Source organism: Coregonus clupeaformis, chromosome 13, assembly GCF_020615455.1.
Source record: "Coregonus clupeaformis isolate EN_2021a chromosome 13, ASM2061545v1, whole genome shotgun sequence".
Lineage (NCBI taxonomy): Eukaryota > Metazoa > Chordata > Actinopteri > Salmoniformes > Salmonidae > Coregonus > Coregonus clupeaformis.
In genome coordinates this window covers 54,825,358-54,835,862 of record NC_059204.1, presented here as the reverse complement: position 1 = coordinate 54,835,862, position 10,505 = coordinate 54,825,358, and positions in this window count along the sequence as shown.

Below are 10,505 nucleotides of genomic sequence, written 5' to 3'. Positions count from 1 at the left end.
CCAGTCTCCAGATCTCAACCCCATAGAAAATCTTTGTAGGGAGTTGAAAGTCTGTGTTGCCCAGCGACAGCCCCAAAACATCACTGCTCTAGAGGAGATCTGCATGGAGGAATGGGCCAAAATACCAGCAACAGTGTGTGAAAACCTTGTGAAGACTTACAGAAAACGTTTGACCTGTGTCATTGCCAACAAAGGGTATATAACAAAGGATTGAGAAACTTTTGTTATTGACCAAATACTTATTTTCCACCATAATTTGCAAATAAATTCATTAAAAATCCTACAATGTGATTTTCTGGATTTTTTTCCCTCATTTTGTCTGTCATAGTTGACGTGTACCTATGATGAATATTACAGGCCTCTCTCCTCTTTTTAAGTGGGAGAACTTGCACAATTGGTGGCTGACTAAATACTTTTTTTCCCCACTGTACATACACATACATACACATACACACACACATACAGTGGGGAGAACAAGTATTTGATACACTGCCGATTTTGCAGGTTTTCCTATTTACAAAGCATGTAGAGGTCTGTAATTTTTATCATAGGTACACTTCAACTGTGAGAGACGGAATCTAAAACAAAAATCCAGAAAATCACATTGTATGAATTTTAAGTAATTAATTTGCATTTTATTGCATGACATAAGTATTTGATCACCTACCAACCAGTAAGAATTCTGGCTCTCACAGACCTGTTAGTTTTTCTTTAAGAAGCCCTCCTGTTCTCCACTCATTACCTGTATTAACTGCACCTGTTTGAACTCGTTACCTGTATAAAAGACACCTGTCCACACACTCAATCAAACAGACTCCAACCTCTCCACAATGGCCAAGACCAGAGAGCTATGTAAGGACATCAGGGATAAAATTGTAGACCTGCACAAGGCTGGGATGGGCTACAGGACAATAGGCAAGCAGCTTGGTGAGAAGGCAACAACTGTCGGCGCAATTATTAGAAAATGGAAGAAGTTCAAGATGACGGTCAATCACCCTCGGTCTGGGGCTCCATGCAAGATCTCACCTCGTGGGGCATCAATGATCATGAGGAAGGTGAGGGATCAGCCCAGAACTACACGGCAGGACCTGGTCAATGACCTGAAAAGAGCTGGGACCACAGTCTCAAAGAAAACCATTAGTAACACACTACGCCGTCATGGATTAAAATCCTGCAGCGCACGCAAGGTCCCCCTGCTCAAGCCAGCGCATGTCCAGGCCCGTCTGAAGTTTGCCAATGACCATCTGGATGATCCAGAGGAGGAATGGGAGAAGGTCATGTGGTCTGATGAGACAAAAATAGAGCTTTTTGGTCTAAACACCACTCGCTGTGTTTGGAGGAAGAAGAAGGATGAGTACAACCCCAAGAACACCATCCCAACCGTGAAGCATGGAGGTGGAAACATCATTCTTTGGGGATGCTTTTCTGCAAAGGGGACAGGACGACTGCACCGTATTGAGGGGAGGATGGATGGGGCCATGTATCGCGAGATCTTGGCCAACAACCTCCTTCCCTCAGTAAGAGCATTGAAGATGGGTCGTGGCTGGGTCTTCCAGCATGACAACGACCGAAACACACAGCCAGGGCAACTAAGGAGTGGCTCCGTAAGAAGCATCTCAAGGTCCTGGAGTGGCCTAGCCAGTCTCCAGACCTGAACCCAATAGAAAATCTTTGGAGGGAGCTGAAAGTCCGTATTGCCCAGCAACAGCCCCGAAACCTGAAGGATCTGGAGAAGGTCTGTATGGAGGAGTGGGCCAAAATCCCTGCTGCAGTGTGTGCAAACCTGGTCAAGACCTACAGGAAACGTATGATCTCTGTAATTGCAAACAGTTTCTGTACCAAATATTAAGTTCTGCTTTTCTGATGTATCAAATACTTACGTCATGCAATAAAATGCAAATTAATTACTTAAAAATCATACAATGTGATTTTCTGGATTTTTGTTTTAGATTCCGTCTCTCACAGTTGAAGTGTCCCTATGATAAAAATTACAGACCTCTACATGCTTTGTAAGTAGGAAAACCTGCAAAATCGGCAGTGTATCAAATACTTGTTCTCTCCACTGTACATACACATACATATCCTTAAAAAATATATATATATTCCCCTTTATTACTTTCCAACCCCGCCACCCTTTCCCCACTTGGAGTAAACTAGTGAACAACAATGCCTAGGCCTCTACTTCCAGCCCATACCCACTATCTACATTTTATGGACACAGTCAATTTTACAGTAATTACATTTTGTTTGTTCTTTCTCCTGAACTACTTCTACTCTCAACCTCTCCGATCATTTTCATGATGTCCATCCAATTTGCATCTATATGCCATATCTTTCTAACTGTGCTCCTTCACAAAAGCTCCCAACCTACAACCCATACACTTATTATGGACACAGCGTGCCCACATTATTAGTTATCTTGTTATTGTTTGTTGTTAGTTGTTGTTAGTCCCATCCTTCAATTCCATTCAACACCTCCCATCTATCTTTTAACACCATCCATATAGGATTTCTATTTGCCATATATATTTCAACTGTACTGTGATGTCTTACAAAAGTTCTGAACCTTTCTATTCTCATTGTTTCTACAGATTGTGAATTGAAAATAAATTTTTTTGCTAATAGTATTATTATGTTATTGATCGATTGACTATGACTTTTCAGATCACCCAGTAGTGCTATCTGCAGGGTTAGCTCCAGGTAAATATTGCAATCCTTTAGCCATTCCTGGACCTGTGTCCAAAAACAAGCTACAAATGGACAGTACCAAAACAAATGATCTAATGATTCTGTCTCTTCGCAGCAAAATCTGCAGAGCTGGGAAGATTGTATCCCCCATATAAATAACATTCTATTGGTAGCAAGATTTTTATATAATCATTTAAATTGAAAGATTCTAAGTTTTGAATCCGGTGTCGTTTTGCGTATCAGTTCATAAACACTATGCCATGGGATCGGTACGTCAAAAATCTCTTCCCGACTATTTTGCAATCTATATGGGACGGCTGTCAATCCTTTGGTCCTTAAATGAAACTGATACACCTTTTTATTTATCACAGTTTTCCTTAACCAATTATGTTCTTTAATGCAAGGCCGACAGACAAGTTCCTTACTTTCTCCTCCTTCCACTTTCCTCTTCCATTTTTGCGGTAAGGCTGCAATTATTTGGTTGTAATTTTGGGTAGAGCAGACATTTCCATATGTTTTTGTTAGCTGCATGTGCGACATAACTCCACCAGTCCTACCGATGATATCATTTACAAAGATTATACCTTTTTTAAAAATTTTGACAAAAAAAAAAGTGTTTTTGTCAATTAGTATATTTGAGTTTAACCACAATATTTGTTGCATTATTTGTTCTGTCATTTCTGGAGGATTAAATTGAAATTGCAACCAACTTTCTATGGCTTGTTTTACAAATAGTGATATCTGGGAGATGATTTCCTTTTCAAATAACTGAAAGTGAGTGGTTGTAATCTGAATAAAGGGAAAAAGGCCATTCTTGAACATTGGGTGAGACAATCTTACTAATTTGCTAGAGAACCAGTTTGGATTTAAGCATAACTTTTATATGACTGAAGCTTTTAGTATCTGTACCTGCTGTTCTCTGATGACGATCTCCTGCCTCTGAAGGACTGGGTGTTTAACACAGAAGCACACCCTCTACCTGTCATCCCCAGGAACTGCTCTCAGGAGACAGAGGACACAGACCGTTGGCCTGCTTGACAGGTGTAGTGTATTAAGATTATGTCTTTGTTAAATGTTTTTCATGAAGAAATGGAATGTTGGTTATGTTAGTATCAAAAGGCAATGTTTAGTATAATGTCACATATAATAGACAGGAAGTGTGTTGTAAACTGGTGATTGGCCAGAAGAGGGAGCCCATCTTGTTGCATTGTTTATAAATAAGGGTACACGAAGAAGATAGGGCAGAGCAGCCATTAGAATTGGAGGACACTGCTCTCCAGACCTCGCGAGTCTGTCACCCATGCTGAAGCTTGTGATCTGAATAAACCTTATGATCAACGTTCAGTATGAGCAGACTCCTTTTGTTCATCAGCAATAATTGCCACCACTCACTCGATACGACACAGGCTTATAGGACTCCATTGAAATGGACCACGTATGGTGTATGTCCACTATCAGGCTTAGCTCCAGTGTTTGGCCCAAACATTTTGCCTTCATGTTTCCATCTCTGAGGCCTTGCCCCAAAAAAAACCTAAGAAAAGATAGGGGCCCCCTTTCTGGCCATAGTCACTTTGATTAAACTGCAGGAGATGGATGGTCAGTGAGACACATATCTCTGTGGAAACTGTTGAACTGATTTTGTCTTCACTGTGAAAGCTGTTGTTGTTTCTGTGAATCATCAGAAACCAACAATAAGTATATCTGACTGTCTACTTCTTTGCCTCTGTGAGGAAAATTCCGACGTCACAGGGAATGAGCTGAACGTCAGCTTTCTGAGTGTCAATATTTCTTTGTGATACATCCATTGTGCATGAAATCTGTCTGCTATGACAAAATATTGGTTTTTCATTGTAGATGAAATTTCTGTCCATGCCAGTTATTTTTCTTATCAGATAATTTCACTAATTGTAAGTCGCTCTGGATAAGAGTGTCTGGTAAAGGACTAAAAATAAGACAAGGAGACAGGTACAGGGAGAAAGACCAGGCAGGGCGACAGGGCCACAGGTACACAAGGAGACAGACCAGACAGGGGGACAGGTACAGGGAGACAGACCAGACAGGGAGACAGTCGAGACAGACCAAACAGGGAGAAAGACCAGCCAGGGAGACAGAACAGACAGGAAGAAAGGGAGACAGACCAGACATGTATACAGACCAGACAGGGTGACATGGAGTCAGTCCAGATAGAGAGAGAGGTACAGGGAGACAAGTAGACAGGTACAGGGAAACAGGTAGACAGACCAGACATGGACAAAGACCAGACAGGAAGACAGGTACAGGTAGACAGAACAGACAGGGAGACAGAGCAGACATATAAGGGAGCACCCCTGTCCAGGTTGACAATGATATAAATGACAGTAATCAGGCTATTCCTAGAGGACCAATCAGTGCTTTACCTGGATCAACCGTAACATTATGGAAACATTATGGTGACATTATGACTTAAGCCAAAGGTCATGACATTATGACAAAGGCTTATGTTAAAAGGTAAAAGGTTGTAAGGTTATGGTTATGCTACTTGTATTTGTGAGAGGTATTGACATGTTGAAAGCACCGAGCTGTCTGTTTAAACGACTAGCACACAGCTCAGACACCCATGCATACCCCACAAGACATGCCACCAGAGGTCTCTTCACAGTCCCCAAGTCCAGAACAGACTATGGGAGGCACACAGTACTACATAGACCCATGACTACATGGAACTCTATTCCACATCAGGTAACTGCTGTAAGCAGTAGAATCAGATTTAAAAAACAGATAGAAATACACCTTAAGGAATAGCGGGGACTGTGAAGCAACACAAACATTGGCACAGACACATGCGTTCACACACATGATAACATACGCACTATACATACACGTACACATGGATTTTGTGTTGTAGATATGTTGTAGTGGAGTATGGGCCTGAGGGCACACACTTAGTGTGTTGTGAATTCTGTAATGAATGTATTGTAATGTTTTAAAAATGGTATTGGGGATCCATAATAAATACAAAAACAAATGGTGTTGGATATCATGTTGATGTAATGGGGACAAAATGGTCATGTTATCGGTACGTTATGGCGACGTTATGGTGATGTTACACAAACGCATATTTACATAAGATGACCTTTAACAGAGAAAGCATAAAGTATTGTCCCTTCTTCTCAGTCTATCCCCGGTGCATTATTGAACAAATTGAATGCACATTATTCAGCCACTCTTGTAGGAAAATGGCATCAAGCCTCAGAGGGCTGATCTCACACATGAGAGGTGAAAAGGTGAAAGGAGTGCTGATCTCATTGCAGGGAAAGGTGAAGAGGTCACAGTTGTGACCCTGATGGGGTTGATGCTATAACAACAGCCTGTGGTCAAACAGAGTTAGTCCTCAACTGAAGATGCTTGTGATCCTACTCTTACAGCACACACCCCCACCTCAACTCTCAGATTATCCCTATGGGATCCTTGTATCTGGATTATATCCTTGCTTTTGATTTAATCACTGGACCAGTGGGTTTCCTCATGGCCAGGAATTGATCGGTCACTTTCCAGGAATCAGACATTTGAGAATTGAACTGAAGTTTGAAGGGGGAAACCTGTAGGTGAGAGAGGAGAAGGGTGAGGAGGTGAAAGATTGGGAATGGGTGAGGTCAGGGGTTGAGTGGAAAGAGAAGGAAAGGGAAGGAGGGAGGGATGCATGTGCAGAAAGGGACAGCGGGATTAGGAGTGAGCGAGAGAGCGCTGGAGGCCAACCTCACATCAATCTGCAGTAGATCTGTCTTGTCTGTCCTTGATGCTATGTCAATCAATTTCAATCAATCAATTTTATTTTATATAGCCCTTCTTACATCAGCTAATATCTCGAAGTGCTGTACAGAAACCCAGCCTAAAACCCCAAACAGCTAGTAATGCAGGTGTAGAAGCACGGTGGCTAGGAAAAACTCCCTAGAAAGGCGAAAGCCTAGGAAGAAACCTAGAGAGGAACCAGGCTATGAGGGGTGGCCAGTCCTCTTCTGGCTGTGCCGGGTGGAGATTATAACAGAACCATGCCAAGATGTTCAAAAATGTTCATAAGTGACAAGCATGGTCAAATAATAATCAGGAATAAATCTCAGTTGGCTTTTCATAGCCGATCATTAAGAGTTGAAAACAGCAGGTCTGGGACAGGTAGGGGTTCCATAACCGCAGGCAGAACAGTTGAAACTGGAATAGCAGCAAGGCCAGGCGGACTGGGGACAGCAAGGAGTCACCACGGCCGGTAGTCCCGACGTATGGTCCTAGGGCTCAGGTCTCTCAGTTGGCTTTTCATAGCCGATCATTAAAGAGTTGAAAACAGCAGGTCTGGGACAGGTAGGGGGTTTCGTAGCCGCAGGCAGAACAGTTGAAACTGGAATAGCAGCAAGGCCAGGCGGACTGGGGACAGCAAGGTGTCATCATGCCCGGTAGTCCTGACGTATGGTCCTAGGGCTCAGGTTCTCAGAGAGAAAGAGAGAACGAGAGAATTAGAGAGAGCATACTTAAATTCACACAGGACACTGGATAAGACAGGAGAAGTACTCCAGGTATAACCAACTAACCCCAGCCCCCCGACACATAAACTACTGCAGCATAAATACTGGAGGCTGAGACAGGAGCGGTCCGGAGACACTGTGGCCCCATCCGAAGAAACCCCGGACAGGGCCAAACAGGAAGGATATAACCCCACCCACTCCGCCAAAGCACAGCCCCCGCACCACTAGAGGGATATCCCCAACCACCAACTTACAATCCTGAGACAAGGCCGAGTATAGCCCACAGAGGTCTCCACCACAGCACAAACCAAGGGGGGCGCCAACCCAGACAGGAAGATCACGTCAGTAACTCAACCCACTCAAGTGACGCACCCCTCCCAGGGACGGCATGAAAGAGCACCAGCAAGCCAGTGACTCAGCCCCTGCAACAGGGTTAGAGGCAGAGAACCCCAGTGGAGAGGGGAACCGGCCCGGCAGAGACAGCAAGGGCTGTTCGTTGCTCCAGCCTTTCCGTTCACCTTCACACTCCTGGGCCAGACTACACTCAATCATATGACCTACTGAAGAGATAAGTCTTCAGTAAAGACTTAAAGGTTGAGACCGAGTCTGCGTCTCTCACATGGGTAGGCAGACTGTTCCATAAAAATGGAGATCTATAGGAGAAAGCCCTGCCTCCCGCTGTTTGCTTAGAAATTCTAGGGACAATTAGGAGGCCTGCCTTGTGACCGTAGCGTACGTATTGGTATGTACGGCAGGACCAACTCGGAAAGATAGGTAGGAGCAAGCCCATGTAACGCTTTATAGGTTAACAGTAAAACCTTGAAATCAGCCCTTGCCTTAACAGGAAGCCAGTGTAGGGAAGCTAGCACTGGAGTAATATGATCAAATTTCTTGGTTCTAGTCAGGATTCTAGCAGCCGTATTTAGCACTAACTGAAGTTTATTTAGTGCTTTATCCGGGTAGCCGGAAAATAGAGCATTGCAGTAGTCTAACCTAGAAGTAACAAATGCATGGATTAATTTTTCTGCATCATTTTTGGACAGAAAATTTCTGATTTTTGCAATGTTACGTAGATGGAAAAAAGCTGTCCTTGAAACAGTCTTGATATGTTCGACAAAAGAGAGATCAGGGTCAAGAGTAACACCGAGGTCCTTCACAGTTTTATTTGAGACGACTTTACAACCATCTAGATGAATTGTCAGATTTAACAGAAGATCTCTTTGTTTCTTGGGACCTAGAACAAGCATCTCTGTTTTGTCCGAGTTTAAAAGTAAAAAGTTTTCAGCCATCCACTTCCTTATGTCTGAAACACAGGCTTCTAGCGAGGGCAATTTTGGGGCTTCACCATGTTTCATTGAAATGTACAGCTGTGTGTCATCCGCATAGCAGTGAAAGTTAACATTATGTTTTCGAATAACATCCCCAAGAGGTAAAATATATAGTGAAAACAATAGTGGTCCTAAAACGGAACCTTGAGGAACACCGAAATGTACAGTTGATTTGTCGGAGGACAGACCATTCACAGAGACAAACTGATATCTTTCCGACAGGTAGGATCTAAACCAGGCCAGAACTTGTCCGTGTAGACCAATTTGGGTTTCCAGTCTCTCCAAAAGAATGTGGTGATCGATGGTGTCAAAGGCAGCACTAAGGTCTAGTAGCACGAGGACAGATGCAGAGCCTCGGTCTGACGCCATTAAAAGGTCATTTACCACCTTCACAAGTGCAGTCTCAGTGCTATGATGGGGTCTAAAACCAGACTGAAGCATTTCGTATACATTGTTTGTCTTCAGAAAGGCAGTGAGTTGCTGCGCAACAGCTTTTTCTAAAATTTTTGAGAGGAATGGAAGATTCGATATAGGCCGATAGTTTTTTATATTTTCCGGTCAAGGTTTGGCTTTTTCAAGAGAGGCTTTATCACTGCCACTTTTAGTGAGTTTGGTACACATCCGGTGGATAGAGAGCTGTTTATTATGTTCAACATAGGAGGGCCAAGCACAGGAAGCAGCTCCTTCAGCAGTTTAGTAGGAATAGGATCCAGTATGCAGCTTGAAGGTTTAGAGGCCATGATTATTTTCATCATTGTGTCAAGAGATATAGTACTAAAACACTTAAGTGTCTCTCCCGATCCCAGGCCCTCGCAGAGCTGTGCAGATCCAGGACAGCTAAGCCCTGGAGGAATACGCAGATTCAAAGAGGAGTCCATAATTTGCTTTCTAATGGTCATGATCTTTTCCTCAAAGAAGTTCATGAATTTATCACTGCTGAAGTGAAAGCCATCCTCTCTTGGGGAATGCTGCTTTTTAGTTAGCTTTGCAACAGTATCAAAAAGAAATTTTGGATTGTTCTTATTTTCCTCAATTAAGTTGGAAAAGTAGGATGATCGAGCAGCAGTGAGGGCTCTTCGGTACTGCACGGTACTGTCTTTCCAAGCTAGTCGGAAGACTTCCAGTTTGGTGTGGCGCCATTTCGTTCCAATTTCCTGGAAGCTTGCTTCAAAGCTCGGGTATTTTCTGTATACCAGGGAGCTAGTTTCTTATGACAAATGTTTTTCGTTTTTAGGGGTGCAACTGCATCTAGGGTATTGCGCAAGGTTAAATTGAGTTCCTCAGTTAAGTGGTTAACTGATTTTTGTCCTCTGACGTCCTTGGGTAGGCAGAAGGAGTCTGGAAGGGCATCAATGAATTTTTGTGTTGTTTGAGAATTTATAGCACGACTTTTGATGCTCCTTGGTTGGGGTCTGAGCAGATTATTTGTTGCGATTGCAAATGTAATAAAATGGTGGTCCGATAGTCCAGGATTTTGTGGGAAAAACATTAACATCTACAACATTTATTCCATGGGACAAAACTAGGTCCAGAGTATGACTGTGGCAGTGAGTAGGTCCAGAGACATGTTGGACAAAACCCACTGAGTCGATAATGGCTCCGAAAGACTTTTGGAGTGGGTCTGTGGACTTCTCCATGTGAATATTAAAATCACCAAAAATTAGAATATGATCTGCTATGACTACAAGGTCTGATAGGAATTCAGGAAACTCAGAGAGGAACGCTGTATATGGCCCAGGAGGCCTGTAAACAGTAGCTATAAAAAGTGATTGAGTAGGCTGCATAGATTTCATGACTAGAAGCTCAAAAGATGAAAACGCCATTTTTTTTTTTGTAAATTGAAATTTGCTATCGTAAATGTTAGCAACACCTCCGCCTTTGCGGGATGCACGGGGAATATGGTCACTAGTGTAACCAGGAGGTGAGGCCTCATTTAACACAGCAAATTCATCAGGCTTAAGCCATGTTTCAGTCAGGCCAATCACATCGAGATTAT